Below are 20,508 nucleotides of genomic sequence, written 5' to 3'. Positions count from 1 at the left end.
AGTAACCGTTTAAAGTTACAATGGCACTGACAAAAGTGACTTATGACCATTTACAACCGTTGCAGCTTCCCCATGGTCACTTGATCAAAATTGGGATGCATGGCAACTGACTCGTGTTAATGACGGTTGCAGTGTCCCGATGTCGTGTGATTCCCTTTTGCAACCTTCTGGCAAGCCAAGGTAATGGGGAAGCCAGATTCACTTAACAATCAAGTTACTCACTTGACAACTGCAGTGATTCACTTAACAACTGCAGCAAGGAATGTCATAAAATGGGACAAAACTCACTTAGCAAATATCTCATGTAGCACCAGAAACTTTAATTGAGCTCAGTTGTGATCGTAAGTCGAGAACTACGTGTTGCAATATTTTCAGGATCAGACTCAATAAAGATAATAGAAGTTAGAGATTTAAATATATTTCTCTTTAATCATAATAGGCATTCTATATTCGCTGAATATTCAAGATAGAAGCAAGGAAAATGGGGAGGATGGCTCCTTATATATATACAAGGGGTGGAGCCAGGAATGGGAGTGGTAAAATATGAATACATTAAAGTCTAAAGAATAAGTTAACCCCTGATGTTCCATATATACATTATTTACACATTAGAGAATAAGGCATTTACATCTGACAAATCCCCCTCTAAATGCCGGTTCGTTATACAACACCAGTTACATTCAGATTCAGGACAATATAATACATATAATTTAGAAGTTAAATATTTGTGTTGTTTAGAAGGTAAGGGTTTTGTTAATATATCAGCTAATTGTTCAGAAGTATCACAATGTATTGCTTTGATGAATCCGTCTTGAGATAGTTGTCTTACGTGCTTAAATTTTATATCAATATGCCTGGACCTTTGTCCAATTGCATCGGATCTAGATATTTCAATGGCCGCTTTATTGTCTTCATGCATAATAAATGGTAAAGTAGGTTTCTTCCAAACATCTGTGATCAAATCATTGAACCATACAAGGTTATTTGCAGCTTTAGACAAGCAAACATATTCCGCTTCTGTGGTAGAAGTGGCTACCAGTTCTTGTTTACCAGTATACCAGTAAACTGGACAATCGTTCAATAGAAAAACATAACCAGAGGTACTCTTTCTGCATGATGTATCACCAGCCCAATCTGCATCAGCATAACAAGTAATTTTTGGTTCTTTGTCATTATTTGGTTCCAATATTAAACAAAAATCTAATGTACTTTTCAGATATCTTAAAATTCTTTTGACAGCTTCCCAATGATACAAGGTTGGTTTGCTAACATATCTTGACAATAAATTGAGAGGTAATGCAATATCTGGCCTAGTCCAATTAGATATATAAAGGAGTGAACCTATAACTGATCTGTAAAATGTGTTGTCTTTAAACTCAGGGGAAGATTCATCAGTGTTTCTAAGAAAATCAGTTTGCATAGGTGTGTCACATGTTTTGGCATTATTTAAGTTACATTTGTTTAGGAGTTCAATGATTTTATCTTTCTGAGTAAGTTTGAATCCCCTTTTAGTTTTGTTAATTTGTACACCAAGGTATTTATTCACTCTACCTAGTGATTTCAATGAGAAATGTTCGTTTAACTTATTTACAAAGATTTCCCTGCTCTCTTTATGCTTTCCAATATATAAAATATCGTCCACATAAATTAATACAAATTCAATATGATCATTACTCTTTTTTACAAAGAAACAGTTATCAGCAGTGGTGGCGTTGAAATCCATGGTCTTAAGTACTTTTACCAAACAATCGTACCATCTTTTGCCAGATTGCTTCAATCCGTACAGACTCTTATTTAATAACCAAATTTCGTTCTTATTAGTGTATTGACTGTGTGGTGCTCTTACATATATTTCCTTATCTAATTTTGCGTGTAAGTATGCAGTCTGTATGTCATATTGAAACACGTCCAGATTGAGTGCAGATGCTACTACAAGAGCTGTTTTGACACTCTCTGTTCTCACTGTTGGTGAATAAGTGTCAGTATAGTCTTCTGGATATTTTTGTGCATAACCTTGTGCAACTAGTCTGGCCTTGTATAAGGTATTACCTCCTTCCAAATTCTTAATTTTATAAATCCACCTGGTACCTATAATTGTTTTATCCTTAGGTGCGATCGCAGGTGTGAATACATTTAATCCTTGTAAACTTTCCATCTCTTTTTCCATAGCTAGTTCCCATTTTTCTCTTTCTTCACGGGGAAGTTTCAATACTTCCTCATATGTATTAGGTGTTATTTGTTCTCCATCCATATGCATTATGTAATCTTTGTATTTATTTGGTATTTGGTTTCTATTGTTTCTAATATTTCTTTCAGGTTTGCTATGGTTGTCATGCAAATATCTGGCTTCCTTTTTTGTTAATGTGTCTGTCTTTATTTTATGCTGACTATTTGTCCAAGTTTTGGTTTTGTTCTTACTTTTGTTAATATTTTGATTTTCTGTTGTTCCTTCCTCGCAAGATATATTATCTTTGCTTTTATTAGGAAATATTTCATTAAGGTGCAATTTAGACCAATTGGCCTGCTCATGGAACACAGCTGTTCTGGATACTATAAATTTGTTATTACTATCAATGAATCTGTACCCTTTGGTTCCAGTTTCGTATCCCATGAATCTTAATCTCCTGGATACGTTTTCTCCCTTTCTCCTCAATTGTTTAGGTATGTGTACGTCTGCAGTAACTCCAAATATGTGCATGTGTGCTAATTTGGGTTTTCTATTGTACATCACCTCATATGGTGTCTTATTCACAATACTGGACCATGTTCTATTTTGAGTGTAATTTGAATAATGTAAGGCTTCTGACCAAAATTGTTTGCCTAAACCAGCATCCTCTAATGTGCATCTAATCATGGTTTGTAGTGTGGAATTCTTTCTCTCTGCAATCCCATTTTGAAATGCAGAAAATGGATTGGACGTGAAATGTAGCATCCCTCTATCCTTTAACCATTGGGAGAATTCTTTAGACATGAATTCACATCCCCTATCTGTCATAATTTGTTTTATTCTGATATTATGCTGTGTTTCTATGCGTTTGTAGAATTCCTTAAATTTCTGAAAGGTTTCATCCTTGTGCTTTAATGTGTAAACAAAACCATAGCGACTGTAATCATCCACTATTGTTAGGAAGTAACGTTTTCTATAGGTAATTGATGGAGTTAATGGACCAACTAAGTCCATATGTACCAAATCAAAAATATTGTTAGTTGATCTGTTAGATTTTTTTGGTCTGGGACTGGTTTTTAGTTTGGTGGATTTACATACTGAGCATTCCAAATAATTTTCACAATTTTTTATTTTGACACCTTCTGCGTGTTCAGTCATTTTTTGTACTACGGGAAAGCTTGCATGTCCTAACTTCCTATGTAAGATGTGAGCACACTCATCATGAATTGGTTTACCTATTTTTGGTTTCTTCTCATTGTGTGTATTTTTGTTATCATGAGTTATTTTACATTCATCATTGTCACTGTTATTGACATTTTCATCATCTGCTTCAATACAATCTTCCATATTTGAATCAATGTTATGTAACCATCTTTCTTTGGTTATCAGATAGGGTAGACCCCCTTTTATCATCACAGTACCTACATTTGTTTTGTTCTTTTCTATAGTTGCTTTCCCCTTTGAGAAAACTATATTGATGTCAGATTCTCTGCTTAGTTTTATAGCACTCAGTATGTTGTGAGGTATTTCTGGGATTAATAATACCCCCTCTATTTTCCCTAAACCAGGCAAGGTCACATTTCCTCTGCCTAATACTTGAACCTTTTCTTGATTAGCTACCTTTATCACAAACTTATCTTCTGTAAATGAAGATAATATACTTTTGTTGTTAGTGGTGTGATTTGTTGCACCAGAATCAATAAGCCAATTATTGTTCTCATCTTGTTGTGTTCTGGTGCTGTCTTGTTTATTTAGCCCATTTAGTGACCCAGATTTTCTCTCTTTTGAATTTTCTCTACCCCCTCTACTTTCTCTGTAATTTGGTGGACTTCTATATTTGTGTCTATCTGTGGAAGATTGTCTGTAATTGTATTTGCTCCTATATTCTGGCCTATGTCTCTCCCTTGGGACTTTGGGACAGTCTCTTTTACTGTGTTCCCTGGATCCACAATTGTGGCATCTAAAGGCCTCATTATATTTATCTTGAAAGACTACTTTCCTAAAAGATTTGTGTTCTGTTTGGTTACTGGAACGATTTTTTCTTGAATTGTCTTCTGCTATCAATTTGTTAGATAGACTTTCTATTGATAAATATCCCAAATTAATGGTATCTAAGTGTGACATAAAGCTATCCCATGATGGATCAAGTGAATTGATAATAACACTTTTCATTGTTTGATCTGAAATCACTTCCCCCCTCAATTGCAGCTCAGCTCTTATTTTGTTTAGATTTATCAAATGCTCACTTATAGAAACCCCTGGTTTCACTCTAGAAGAAAAGAAATCCTTAGACATTCTTGTGGTTGTGGCTACGCTATCGCTGTGAAATAGATTAAACATGCATTGAATTATTTCTGATACAGTTAGGTTTGGTTTGATGCTATGATACATTGCAGGAGACACGCTAGAAATTATTATGAAAAATGCTCTATGATGTAAACAATCTATTTTTAAAGTCCAAGGTCTTCTTGGAGGACTAGTTATAAAGAATAGTAAATTTTCTTTCATGTAAATAACCTGAAGCTGTTGGTACCACTCTTGTAAATTAATGCCATCAACTCTAAGTTTTGGGAAGTCACTGGGTAAGTTCCCCACATTATTTTGTCCATTACTTACAACCTGAGGCAGTCCGTGGTCTCTCAAGTGCAGGAAATTACAGAACGGCATTGGGATGCTTGTAACGAGTCTGCGCGGTTCTCTGGCCAGTTCAAGTCTTTCGGGGCCGTCTACGTAGTTTTGCACATGCGCGTTGCTCATTTCTTCTTTGGCGCCGTTGTGGAAGGTTCTCTCCATTTCAGCTCTCTCGATCCGCTCCTCTTCAGATGAGTCGGTCTCTGGCTCGGTTTTTGGGGCTTTGGTGATGGCGACGGTTCTTCTCTTTCTCTTGTGTGCGCTGGCACTCGATTCTGTCTGCGGTGTAGGACGGAATCGGCATGGCTCTCTGGGCTCGGGTGTCGTCGTTTTCGAAGTCAGGATGGGAGCGTGCAGGTCTTGAGTTGTCGGTTTGATTTCTTGCTTCTTCGTTGATGTCTTAGAAATTTTCAATCTTGGCCCAAAAGCAGCAAAAAGCGTTTTCATTGCTGACTTTACTTGAGACTTTGTTAAATCGTCTTCACTTTCTGATTTTGTTTCATCTGAAGAGTTTGAGACTTCTTTTTCACTTTCTTCGTCTGATAGCGTTTTTCGCGCCAGAAATTTTGAATTGAGCGTTTTGATTGGCTCTGCTTCACTCTCTTTTGAAGTTCGTTGAAACCAAGATGGCTGCCATTCAAAATTTCGCGCGAGGTCACATCTTTTCTTTTTTACAACTATTTTCTCAGTAGTCATTTCACTCACAGTTTTTTGATCTTTGGGTTTTTCTTTAATGACGTTTTTCTCTCTCGCTGCTCCGCTGTTCCTCAGCATCTCCTGGAGGTCCGCGATGAGGCTTTCATCATTCTTTTGGCTTTTTAGTATCTTTAATATCTCTGACCTGAGTTCGTTATTTTCTATCTCAATTTCTTCCTGGTCGTTATTTTCACTCATCAGTTCTTCTTCTTCAGTGGTGTATTCTTCGGATTCTCTCGAAATCGCATTATTGGATTCGTTGATCATCTCTTGATCAGTTTCTATTTCTTTGCTGTAGGCCCTGGTGTTGGGCCTATCTTTCTTGGACATTTTTAATTACTTATTGAGTCAATTAACCATCCTCTGCTACCAGCTTGTTGCAATATTTTCAGGATCAGACTCAATAAAGATAATAGAAGTTAGAGATTTAAATATATTTCTCTTTAATCATAATAGGCATTCTATATTCGCTGAATATTCAAGATAGAAGCAAGGAAAATGGGGAGGATGGCTCCTTATATATATACAAGGGGTGGAGCCAGGAATGGGAGTGGTAAAATATGAATACATTAAAGTCTAAAGAATAAGTTAACCCCTGATGTTCCATATATACATTATTTACACATTAGAGAATAAGGCATTTACATCTGACACTACGGTACCTGTAGTGCCAACTCAAGGTGCTTAATACTGCATGCAGAATCTTAGCATAGGCACAATTTTCCTGTGGAACTGCTTGCTCCACCATATTTCACTCTTGGATCACCACTAATGTATCTTTTTAGGATTATTAACCAACCGTCCATTTAAGTCAATATCTGTGCTTCTTTCAATGAGAGCTTATATTTGGAACAAACTACTATTAGAGTTGAGAAAACCCAAAGTATAACTTTTCAACCCCAATTTATGTCTTTTATGGCCTTTATGGTTTAATTGCTTAATTACTATTTTGTAAGCCAACCACAGCCATTGGTATTGGCATGTGAATTTTTTCAAACCAATGAATAATTCTGGAGGTCTATAAGTTCTGAAATATATTATGGGTAATCAGTGTAATTAGTGCCTTGCTGTGAAACTGAGGCATTAACCTTAACATAGTTTTACAGTCTATTTCAAGGCTTAGAATCTGAACGTGAAATGAACATTTTCTCCTGATCTTCAGGTGGGGTTAGTCCCCTTTATATTTGCAACAACTGAAGCAAAAAAAATTTCCTTGGTGATGGGACTCTAAGCAAGATCGATAAAGCTATGCCACTGTTGTCTTGCCAAAGTTAACCATTCTAGGGGAAAGAAAATGAGAAGAAAGCACTGTAATTTCAAAGCAAGCAGTGTCCCAATTGATGAGCAGTGCTGTAGCAGCAAGGCACTTTCAACTGGTTCATCTACCAAAGAGACACTGGTAATATTGGAAGACCCAAAAGCTGCAGTTAAAGCATAACTCAGTGCTAAGACAAGAGAAGAACTATTTTCAAAATAAATCTGCCAGTTCTTTTGCAAAGAGGAATTCTTCCTTTCAAGCCAGTATAGCATGTACATACAGTGATTTCATTGCATCTGTTAAAATCTTTGAACTCATGATCAGGAGGGAGGGAATTAATGACAAAAATTAGATTATAAACAAGTGTGCAAAACCATCTTTAGCCTTTCAGTGAAATGGGAGATTAACTGAGATGGAAGGTTTCTTAAATTTATAATTTATTTTTTAAAAAAAGAAAATAGTTCCATCATTTCTTTCTTATTATTTATTTTGCTGATTTGTTAGGGCAAAATTGGAAGAAATGATGCAAAATGGAGAAGGGGTAAAATTGATAGGTAAAAATAACATTTACCATACATGTGTAAGATCTGTCTCTCTCCATATGGATGATTATTTCTATGTATTTTCCATTTGATAACTCAGACACTCCTCCATTTCTGAACCAATTCAAAAACAACCTTTACAAATTAATGTTTGTTTGTAATCCCAAAGTAAACTTTATGAAACCAGATTCAACTATATTTGAGATTGTTAGCCCAATACTGATGTTCATGAAGTCCCACTCAATAATCAACATTGCCATATTTTCTTTTCTCTTAGTTTTTCCCCAAGAAATCCAAAATCTTTTCATGGTTGTATAGGTACCCTGTTTCCCCGAAAATAAGACATCCCCTGATAATAAGCCCAATTGTGCTTTTGAGTGAATGTGCTAAAATAAGCTCCCCCCCTGAAAATATTTAAATGCATGCACAGCCGGTCCCCACCATTTCCTCTGGTTTCCTCCATGCGCCCCAAAATAATAAGACCTCCCCAAAAATAAGGCCAAGTGCTTATTTCGGGGTTCAAAAAAATATAAGACAGGGTCTTATTTTCGGGGAAACACGGTAGTCCTCAACTTACAACCAAAATTGACGCCAAAAATTTCCATTGCTAAGCAAGACAGTACTTACGTGAATTTTGCCACATTTTATGACCTTTCTTGCCATTGTTGTTAACTGAATCACTGCAGTTGTTAAGTTAGTAACACGGTTGTTGAGTGAATCTGGCTTCCCCATTGACTTTGCTTGTCAGAAGGACACAAAAGGAGATCACATGACCCCGGGACAGTGCAACAGTCATAAATACACATCAGTTGGAGTGGTGGTATTCAGTCAGTTCAGACCAGTTTGGGAGAACTGGTAGTGGTAACCTGCAGGTGGCCCGCCCCCCTGGCCCAACGCTGTGACCTCCTATTTAGCCACATTTTCTAAGCCACGCGCATGCGTGCAAGCTGCGCGTGTGAGTAAAGTGCATGCGTGGAAGGCGTGTGTGTGAGCGAAGCAAGCATGCACGCATGCACACTCACATTTTCGGTGCACGCAAACCGGTGATAAAATTATGTGAAACCCACCTCTGATCAGTTGCCAAGTGTCCAAATTTTGATCACATGACCATTGGGATGCTGCAACAATTGTAAATGTGAAAAACAGTCATAAGTCAATTTTTCAGTGATGTTGTAACTTCAAACAGTTACTAAACAAATGGCTGTAAGTCAAGAACTTGGTAGTTAAAATTTCAATAGCCGAGTCTAAATTTAAGATGCTAGTAAGATTCTTCTTTCATAACATTGTGTCTATTCAAATTCCAGTGCTCAGCCTTTCTCTCAAACTCCTTTGCTTTCTCTTTCACAGTCCATGGATCCACATCCAAAATATTTTCTTATCTAAACTATTTTGGTACCTAATCCCAAGAGCCTTCCATAGAGAGATCTATAGTATCTCTGGGTTTAATGGTATCATTAAAATATCTTGTATAGAAAGATGGAAGAAGAGTGTGTTAAAGAGACGATGGTGGTATGGGCAAAGTACTTTGGGTACAATATTGAATTGGAAAAGTGGGGAAACTTTGGGAAAGAAAAAGGAAATTAACTTTGGCCACATTGTACAAAGAGAACTTATATAAAATGTTCTACAGGTAGCACCTACCACCAGCTAGGCTAGCCAAAATGTACAAAAATTTATCACCTAAATGCTGGAAATGTGATCAAATACCGGGCACCTATTACCACATGTGGTGGACATGTAGAGAAGCAAAATAATACTGGCAAAGGATTCTAATGTGGTTGGAAGAAATAACCAGACAGAGATTGGAACTTAAACCAGAACTATTCCTATTAGGAATTATAAAAGAAGGTCTAAGTAAAGGGTTAACATATTTAACACTGCATGTCATAACAGCAGCGAGAATGGTTTTGCCCAACAACGGAAGGGTGAAAACATACCTAAAGAAAGGGAAATAACAAAGAAAATACTTGACTGTACAGAATGTGATAGACTCACGCTAGAACTGAAAAATAAAGGAGAGACAGAATACTATGAGATTTGGAACAGATTTTACCAATGGTTAGACGTAAGGAATGGAAGTCAGAACACATAAGAACAAGGATGTGTAGACCGAAACAAGATACAATATATGTACAGTGTTTTCCCCAAAATAAGACCCTGTCTTATTTTTTTGAACCTCAAAATAAGCACTTGGCCTTATTTTCGGGAGGTCTTATTATTTTGGGGTGCGTGAAACAAGATGGGGCTCCTCTTGCCATCTTACCTGATCTCCAGCTCTGTGTTTAAATATTTTCGGGGTGGGCTTATTTTTGGGGGGAGGCTTATTTTAGTACATGCGCTCAAAAGCCCGATTGGGTTTATTATCAAGGGATGTCTTATTTTCAGGGAAACAGGGTAATTTATTATGTAATTGTAAGTGTGTAGAAGAGGTTAAGTATGTGTATATAATCAGTAAGTAGTAATGTATATTGAATACATAAGAGACTTATGGTACATTTTGTATGGCGGAGATATCGCCAAGACGGTTCCACCATGTCCAACTTTATATATATATATATATATATATATATATATATATATATATATATATATATATATATATATATAATATATATGTTTATATGTATATATATATGTTTATATGTTTATATATATGTTTATATATATGTTTATATATATATATATATATATATATATATATATATATGTTTATATATATGTTTATATATATGTTTATATATGTGTGTGTGTGTGTGTGTGTATGTATGTGTGTATTTTAAATGTATTTTAAATTTTAAATGTATTTTAAATGGTTTTTTAACATTTGTACTATGTATATTTTATCTTTTGGCTGTTCATCGCCTTGAGTCCTTCGGGAGTAGGGCGCTATATAAATTTAATAAATAAATAAATAAATAGTATAGAAAATGGCACCAAATAATGAAGGGTGTAAATAAAGTTGTTTTATTATCCCCTGTCTATAGAGGCTTGCAGAATGACACCCCTCCTCAGAGATATCCTTTCCAACTAATTTGGCCCCTAAACTTTCAAACAGGAGAAGGAGGGAGTATTGGGTATGCTTGCCACCTTGAGTTACCCATAAAAATAATAAAGGCAGGATAAAAATAAATAAATAAATAGAAACCCCACCTAATTCTGTTTAAATCTCTGTCAAAAATCAGCAATGCCGTAGGTACTTTATATAAAAAATAGCTTAAATTATTGAGCACCGAAGACCTTAACCTATTTTCCCCAAATTTGGTGATTGCTTCCACAAGATTTACAGTGCCTGGAAAATTCATTCATTTCTTTTAAAAAGTAAGGAAACAAAAGCAAAATGGAAAATAGGCATTTGATACTTTTACATTAAATCTTGTTTTCCCCTCCCCTTGATTATTTCTTTTCCTAGCATATGTCAATAATTCATCAACATAACAACGTACTTCACTGTCCTGTCTCAGAATTGCTACAAGGAAACCAGTGTGTACAAGCACTCTTATTGCTAATAGTGTCCTTAATTCTTCATACACTGCTATTGACATCATTATGAAATCAGTTTAGGTGATGGCCTTACCACATGGTGCCCCAGGAGAGGATGTCTGTTCTGACTCAGCACATGTTCAGCATTACTACCTCCCCTTAAAATATAATGCCCAATATTTGTGGTTAGGAACAGCTTGGAAAATCAAAATAGCCCCCTTCCCTCCAATGTAGAGTGTCATCATTCCAAGTAATGAACTCTGGGAAGTCAGGACTCTGATGCTTTGTTCAAGTTCAAGAGAGCCTTTATTGAGTACATCATATTGGCACTTAGAAAGGTGAAGCTAGTTCTAAATTGTTCCCACGCTTAGGGATAGTTAAAACAATGGGACCTCCCCACCCGCCTATATCTCTCAGGTCACATGGGCCAATCAGTCCAGATGTAGGTTCCCGCTCAACTTCAACAGGTGTCCGTTGACATGGCCTTGGTTCTCACACTGGCTGGTAGAGGTTATGGTTAATCAGCTGAGGCACCACATTCCTGAGTTTTGCCCACCCCTCCCCCTTGAATGGCAACCAAGAAACGAAGCAGAAGTAAGTATGGCTTCAGCTGAAGTTGTTTTGCAGGTTGGCATAGAGATTCTGGACTCAGAAAACTAGTCCTCTTGTTCTAGAAAGAGAATTCTTTTTTTCCAGAGATGGCAGCAGAGAGAAATAAGGTTGAATACCTGCTAGTGGTGATGGCAGAGCCAAGAAAGGAAGAAATAGCAATAGCACTTACACTTATGTACCACTTCACAGTGCTTTCTACAACCCTCTCTAAGCGGTTTACAGAGTCAGCATCAGAGGTGGTATTCAGCAGGTTTTGACCAATTCTGAAGAACCGGTAGCGGAAATTTTGAGTAGTTTGGAGAACCAGTAAATACCACCACTGACTGACCCCGCCCCCATCTATTCTCTGTCTCCCAAGTCCCATCTGATTAGGAGGAAATGGGGATTTTGCAGTAACTTTCCTCTGGAATGGGGTGGGAATCCAGATTTTACAGTATCCTTCCCCTGCCATGCCCACCAAGCCACACCCGCCAAGCCATGCCATGCCCAAACCACGCCCACAGAACCAGTAGTAAAAAATATTGAATCCCACCACTGGTCAACATATTGCCCCCCAACAACCTGGGTTCTCATTTTGCTGACCTTGGAAGAATGAAAGGTTGAGTCAACATTGAACCGGTGAGAATCGAACTGCCGAACTGCTGGCAGCTGGCAGTCAGCAGAAGTAGCCTGCAATACTGCATTCTAACCACTGCGCCACCATGGTGGTGATAGACTAAAAGAACTTGCTAAGCATTGATATTTCTGCACAGTTTTTGCAAGATGCAGATTCAGTAATTCGGGACGCAGTTCTGGAGTCCTCACAAAATGCCCATTTTTGCAATAAATATTGGGGAAGAGAAAACAGATATGAGCGTAATCAAAAGTCTTTATAATAGATGAGACGACTCTGGATTTTCAGCCTGGCCTTCAGTTCATGGTTAAGTCAAGTTGAACAACACACAAAGAGCTTTCATACTTTTCCACATTACAGAATTCGGATCTTAACCGAACCACAGGATTAATTTACATTCTTACAATTGCGCTTGCTGTAAGGAAACAAGGGCCATTTATAACTCCCTATTTGGTGAAGTACTGACAGTTGTGATTTATTTTATGTACAGCTACTCCTGTCAGACCTGTATGATTCAGTGTCCTTGAACGTGGCAACATCTTGTTATGCTATCTGTAAAGCTCAACCTGCCTTGGTTACTTCAATGATGTAGTTACAATTTTATATTGGCATTTTATTTTATGATATTTGAAACAGTAATTTACTTGGTTAACCTGCAGAATTTTGGTCAGTGACCAGCATAAAAACTTGTATTTTTATTTATTTATTTATTTATTAATCAAATTTCTATACCGCCCTACTCCCAGAGGACTCAGGGCGGTGAACAGCCAAGATAAAATACAGATAATACAAATATTAAAAGTCCCTTAAAATTATTAAATATTTTGGCCGAAACACTGTAATTGCACTTGATGTGTGTGTGTAATCACTATATAGTAAATAATATAAGTAATTTCACCATAATGGGAAGAATTGGAACTAGAGGAAATACGTGTCTTGTCTTTTGTCCAGATACTAATTTCTTGATAAGTAATTTCAAGATTAGTGGCCTCCCACGTAGCCCTTCTGACTAAGGGGACTTTTGAATCGTTGAATGCCATCCTCTATATCAGTGATGGCAAACCTTTTTGCTGTCATGTGCCAAAAGTGGGGGTCGCGCAAGGGGGGGTCGCATGTGTGTGTGCCCACACGCATAATTCAATGCGCCCCATGCCCCACGCATGCATGTGCAATCCCCATATATGCACACGCGAGCCCCCCCTGCGCTCCCCCCACTTTTGGCACGCAATGGCACGGTGGGCCCAGTAGGCCTGTTTTTCGCCCTCCCCAGATAACTCAAGGTTGACTCAGCCTTCCATCCTTCTGAGGTCAGTAACATGCTCAGCTGGGCATTGGGGGTGGGGGGCAGGGATTTTTGCTACTGGTTCTCCGAACCACCCGCCGCCATCACTACCGGATCGGTGATCTGGTCCTAACCGGGAGCATTTCACTCCTGAGCCTTCTCCTTCCTAGCTTTCCAGAAGTTGGTGAAGACAGAGCCCTTCTGGGGGATATTGGTGGCCAATTTGGGATGACACTGTCTATGGTTATTATGCATGATTATTGTTTTTGCCCAATGTTAAATTGAGTTATTTTAATCATTTACAAAGATGATAAAGGGTCTGGAGGCTAAATATTTATTTATTTATTTATTTATTTATTTATTTAGTTATTTAGTTATTTAGTTATTTAGTTATTTAGTTATTTAGTTATTTAGTTATTTAGTTATTTAGTTATTTAGTTATTTAGTTATTTATTTATTTAGTTATTTAGTTATTTATTTAGTTATTTATTGGTTTGATTTATATGCCGACCTTTTCCGGAGACTCAGGGCAGCTTACAATGCGTTAAGCAATAGCCTTCATACTTTTGTATATACCTGCTTAGTAGGGCTCTCTCCCCCCCCCAACTGGTGTCCTTTTTTATACAAAGTCAGCTTATTGCCCCCACAAACCGGGTCCTCATTTTACCTACCTTCGAAAGGATGGAAGGCTGAGTCAACCTTGAGCCTGGTGAGATTTGAATTTGCAATAATTGCAGGCAGCTGGTGTTATCTTAACAGTGCTTTAGTCTGCTGCGCTACCAAGGCGAATGTACTTGGAATGTAATATGACGAATGTACTTGAGGGGCTGTCATAAAGAAGAGGAGATTGACTTATTTTAAGGCACCGGAGGCGGCACAAGAAGTAATGAGTGAAAGCTTGTTAAAGAAAGATCCAACCTAGATGGAGACATTTTCTGACAATGAAAAAAATTAATCAATGGAATAACTTGTCTCCTGGTGTTGTGAGTGATCCATCACTGGAGGTTTTCAAAAATAGACTGGACAACCATTTGATTGGGATGGTACAAGGTGTCCAGTCTTGAGAGGCAGGTTGGATTAGAAGACCTCCAAGATCTCTTCCAGCCCTTTAATTCTACGATTTCTAAGATTTCCACTGCTGTGAATATTTTAATTTTGGAATTATTTCCTGTGGTTATTTATCAGTATTGTAAATCATCAGGAGCCCTTGGATAATGTGGTGGTATGCAAATATAAATTTTTAAATAACGGTGTGATTAAATAACTTTAATACTAAATGAATTAATATTCATTTATTATTTCATGTATTTGATAATTTTCCTTTCTACCACATTGAGTATTACAATTTAGTCATAACTCTGGGAAATCTCTAAGAGCTGCCCCCAAAACTTTCAGGGACAGGAGGCAGTCATGAATCTCTGAAAGAAGGCATGGTTAAGTAATAATGGGTACCAAATGGTAGCTGTTGGTCTTCCAGAAATGGCAGCTGGGACCTGGATTTTATCAATGAATCTAAGCATGCACACCACTGATTCCAAAATGCCTCCAAGGAATCACTACAGAAGAAGACACTCTTTTAGCCCCAGCCCACCCCTCTTTTATGACTTGGTAATCAAGAGGCAAAAATGCAGCTGTGATTATGCCACGGTTATTATCACTCAGCCTTCCTGGACAAGGTCACTTTCCAGATGTGTTGGTCATGTGTGCTAGAAATCTAGTAGTGGTAGCATCAACACATCTGGAAAGCATTGATTTGGGGGAGTGAGCATTATCTTAAGCATTATTGATTGTGCATAAATGTGCTTGTAGAAAATGTAGAAATTTTCATTTCTTTTTTAAAAAAACACGTTGGCTAGGCGTTACAAGAATTTTATTTTTAGGTCTGCCTTTCGATCCTTTGCCAGTTCTTTTCATTTTGGTTTTTCAATTCTGAATAAAATTTATCTTTAGATTCTTCCTTTTTCCCACCGGAATTAGGACTGACTATTTCTAGAATGCATTGTATATTTAGATCCAAGCTTTAAAACGCTGAGACATTGGGCTGGAGGAAGGGAACATCTTTTGGGACAGTTCTAACTCAACCATTTTCTGGCACTTTAGAGATCTTTTTAATACAGTGAGTTCATTAAAAGGAAGGTCCATTCAGGTGGCTAGTCCCTCTTAATTCTAATAGAGCCTTCAGATCAAAATAGTTTGGAACAGCTGAGACATTTAACTCTCCAACCCGGAGCCTCTCAGCATGCTTAGTTAGTTATTTACATTCAGCTTTTCATCAATGACAAAACCCCATTGACACTGATAGGACAGAGGAGCTTTTCATTTCCTTGGGGAGGTTTTAATGAAAGAGAGAAAGGAAAGCTTCATCGCTATTAACAGGACTCCTGAAGTCCATTCAGCGATCTAGCTGAATGCTGAGTGTTTTCCGCTGCAAAGAAATGGTGCCTCCCAACCCGGCCTCTGATATGCAGCCTTCAAAAAAGATATTCGACTTTCACATCTTGAGTTCTGTAATAAGGGCTAGGTCCATTTCCTGAAAATGTGACATGCTTTTCAGATTGGGCAAGTCCCAGGCAAATACATCCTTTCCCCCAAGCCAATACCCTCCAGCGGTATGAAGGTACCACAGTTCCAATCAACATGGAAGTTGGAGTCCAACGCTTCTGAAGAGGGACACTTTGGGGAAAAGTAAGGTACAATGACAGGTTGGTCTGTTTTTGGAGTCCAATTGCTGTAGGAAGTGCCACCCGTCCAGTCTCTGGAAATAGAGACTACTGAAGTTTGGCCAGATGATTAAACATAGCAAAACTGCATATTCAGAGCATGGAGCAACTTGCATTGCTTTTGGTTTTTTTAAAAAAATTCCCTAGAGAAGCGGCATATCCTTGCTGTTCTGGAGCAGCGGTTTAAAAATCAGGATTTGTAATGTAACAATTCATTGCACTGCCTCCAAAACAATCCCGCCGGTTCTGAAAAATACATTTTATTCAAGCAAATTGGGGTGGGGGGAAGGTTAGCATAGATTTATCGTTCAAGTATTTGGACAGCCAAATTCTAATTTCAGTCCTAATTAGAGTGGGCATAACATTTATTCTTTTATTAATTTCCCTCCTTCTACTTCTCTTACTAAGTCGTTTGGTGGTATCGGTGTGCTTTGATACAATTAAGAAACATTCAACCAAAATATTGTTTGAACAATAGAAATCAATTTATGAAATTCAACCCCACCTCCTCTTTCTGCCACAATTCATTTGAATTAAAAGTACTTCGAATTAACCAGATTGTATAAAGCTGGTGTGATGGCAGAGCCATCACAATGACCCTTTTATACAATCTTGAAGCTGCAACTCTGTTACTTGTCTAAGCCAGTTCAAGTCAACCTTCTCTCTTTATTTTCTTCTTTTCAACCATCAGAGTCTTTTCCAGGGGTGAAATGGGGCCAGTTCGCCCAATCTGGTAGTAAAAAAAATGCTTTAAAAAGTAAAAAAAAAAGTTCCCACAATGGCAAGGCACAGTTGATTGTCAGAACTTTTTAAACTTTTTTTTAAGCATTTTTTACTACCAGTAAAATAGGTAGTAAAAAAATGCTTTAAAAAAGTTTTTAAAAGGTTCCGATGATCAGCTGTGACAATCAGCTGTGCCGCGCGATCCTCGGAACTTTTTTTTTTTTTACTTTTTAAAGCATTTTTTTTTACTACCTATTGCCTGAACTGGTATTTTTGTGTAAAGTGTGATAGTTTGTTTTTGAGCTCTCTGTGACTCTGTGAGGTTCCTGCTTGTTGCAGGGGCCATTTTGTATGAAGTCCAGCTGCTTTCCCATTGTGTGTGAGTCAGTTGTGTAGCTTTTGTGTTATTTTTGTGTAAAGTGTGATAGTTTGTTTTCCCAGTCACATGACCACCAAGCCACTCCCACCCAGTCACATGACCACCAAGTCATGCCCACAGAACTGGTAGAGAAAATTTTTGAATTTTACCACTGCTCTATGGGCCTGCATGGAGAGAAAGCAACTCTGGTTCAATCATATTGTGACTGATGGCTTTGGCTGCTGGGATTTTCCATCTTTACTCATGGCTGGGGTTGCAGTTTCCCAGTAAGGAGTGGCACTCAGCTTAGGGCATTCTCTTGGACTCACAGCTCCTGCTTGAAGGGCAGGCGGCAGTTATTGCCAAGGGAGTCTTTGCACAGCTCCATCCGGTGTGCCAATTGTGCCCCATCCTGAATCGATCCATCTTCCAGTTACTCATGACCTTATCACCTCACAGTTTGAGTACTGTAGCCCACTCTACATGAGATCACCCTTGAAGACTTCAAACCGGTTCAGAATATAGCAGCATGAATAATGATGGACGTGTCTCTGTGAAACATCTTCTTTGTGAGATGCATTGATTGCCAGTGTGCTTTTGTGTGTGATTCAAGGTAATTTATCAGCTATAAAACTCTACATGGCATAGGGCTCTGCCTATCTGCAAGACTCCCTATTACAGTGCACATTGAGTCTCCTCAAGAAGTCTCACCTTTTAGGACCCAGAAAGCATGTTGTCTCTTTAGCAGCACATGCCCTCTAGAATGACATCAGCCCTGGCATTCATTCAGTCAATGACAATCTGGAAAGCCTTAAAGATTTGGTTATTTACCCAGGCCTTAGAATAGGATGGATGAGGCTTCTTTGTTTGTGATGTTTTATGTTGCCATTGTTATTGGATTACCATTTAGTTAGATTGTGGTTATTTTGAAGGGAGGGCAGAGGTGGTATTCAGCAGGTTTTGACCAGTTCTGGAGAACCGGTAGCAAAAATTATGAGTAGTTTGGAGAACCGGTAAATACCACCTCTGACTTGCTCCACCCCCATCTATTCTCTGCCTTCCGAGTCCCAGCTGATCGGGAGGAAATGGGGATTTTGCAGTAACCTTCCCCTGGAGTGGGGTGGGAATGGAGATTTTACAGTATCCTTCCCCTGGATTGGGGTGGGAAGGGAGATTTTACAGTATTCTTCCCCTGCCATGCCCACCAAGCCACGCCCATCAAGCCATGTCACGCCTACCAAGCCATGCCCACAGAACTGGTAGTAAAAAAATTTGAATCCCACCACTGAGGGAGGGGTCGTATTCTTCTGTTTTTATGTATGTATTATTGGGAGACACTCAGAGTTGGATGAAATCAGGAAGCATCCCAACTGAATGAATGATGAATGAATAACAAAAAAGTTTATCAATGGAGATCACATGTCCTCAAATAATTGTCAAGAGAAAGAAAAATATTCAATGCTTGCTCTCTTGGCATGGGTGGACAGGGTAGACAGGAAAGGAATCAACCAATCAGGCACCCTAGCTAACATGGTCCAGGCAGAATATGAGGAAAATTTGGAGGGAAATATTGAAATGTGGAATGGTATTTCATTTCCAAATGCCTTATGGAGAACAGTCAAGCAGCTAAACGCTGAAGTGCTTTTAAGCATATAACAGGCTCTGTTTTAAACCAATATAATTTTAAACCAGATTAGCGCATTGGTTTCACGACAAGGTGCCTTAATTTATATTTTCTGCAAAGGGGTGGGTGGGAAGTCTAACAATTTTTGCCTCTCTCAAAATTTGATCATAAGCACTTTCCTGTTTTTAACTTTATGTCCAATGCTTCTGAGATATTCATAACTCTGCATCACTAGGAACTCCACTACGCTTTATCACCCAAACACAGAACAATGCAGCTTTGTGTGCATGTAACCAAATGCCTACAAACAGAACCGCCTACCTACCTACAGTATTTAGAATAATACTGTTAAGAATGCAAGCAGCAGAGTTAAAAAGAAGCTATACCTTCATATAAACAGTACACTAATCAGATTCAAAATAAATGGCTAAACAGAATTCTTAGCCTGTGAATACGTTATTTCTCCTTGTCAAAATAAAATGTTTTAAAATCTCGGAATCAATTACAAAGAGACTACACTTTATACACATCTCAGTATTTTCCAATTCTCTCTGCAAAGAAAGACACATTTATATTAAATGTGCATATAACAGGCTCTGTTTTAAACCAATATAATTTTAAACCAGATTAGCGCATTGGTTTCACGACAAGGTGCCTTAATTTATATTTACTGCAATTTGTAGCCTCTTGATCAAAGTTTTAGATATGTATCATGCATGAACTTTCCATTAGCATAGATTATGAAAAGTCAGGAAGTGGCTAAAATATTGCTACCAGTTTCATTTTTAGAGAAATAATTTGAAATTCTCATAGCTATAATTGAGACTCACTAATGTCTTCAAGTAAATAAATAAAAAAACACGATATGCATCCATTCTAACCAAGGAAGTATAACTCCAACAAATAACAAAAATAACAATAGTATAGGTACATCCATATTTTATAAGTCTTTTACTCACATTAAATAATGCAGATTAATAATGTACTATAAGAAGTATTTATTTTTGGCTGTCCTGAAATCTACATTGTTCAACTTAAATGGATGACCTCAGAATCTAGCATTAAACTCTATGAGTGGGGAAATGGTTTACATTTATTTTTGAAGAAGTTCTCAAAACTTTATCTGTTGTCACAAAGAGTTGCTTTAGTTCTTCAGATTTCCACCCAACAAATAGTTCATGTCTTCCATAGTGAAGGAACATTTATGTATCCAATCTTCTCTTCACAGTGGTGGGTTTCTACTGGTTCGCCCCAGTTCGGGTGAACCAGTAATGGCGGCAGCGGGAGGCTCTGCCTATCCACCTGGACGTCATCACGGATGCTCTGCGCATTTGCAGAAGGTTCTGCGCATGTGCAGAAGCGCCACCTGCACGCTCACAGTTCTGAACCAGCAGCGAAGATAAGTGGAACCCACTACTGTCTCTTCATCAACTTACCTTCTTTTAGTTTTCCTTTAACTTCTTCCCCATCTTAATGACTCATGCCTGCCTTCACTGCCTACTTCCTATTTATGTTTTCTCCTTAGTTTTAATTTTCTTAAAGATATGTAGTTCTCAAAGCACTTTGCAAACCAGATTGTCTACTTGTATTTATTTTTCTAAATAATATGAAGAACTTTCAGATGGGACAGATTGTTGAAAATAGAACGAAATTCCCAGGAAAATGGTAGATATAAGCATTTTTAAGCAGAATCTGGCCGACCACCTCCTAAGAGTGCTGTTGCAACAGATTTCCTTCATTTGAAAAAGTCTGCATTAGAGGCATCTTTCTAGATAAATTATTCAAGCCATCTGAGTCAAAAA

Source organism: Pituophis catenifer, unplaced genomic scaffold, assembly GCF_029215685.1.
Source record: "Pituophis catenifer annectens isolate HBS135680 unplaced genomic scaffold, rPitCat1.0.hap2 SCAF_1, whole genome shotgun sequence".
In the NCBI taxonomy this organism is placed as follows: Eukaryota; Metazoa; Chordata; class Lepidosauria; order Squamata; family Colubridae; genus Pituophis; species Pituophis catenifer.
The sequence above is the reverse complement of the archived record's forward strand: the minus strand, read 5'-3'. Positions refer to the sequence as shown.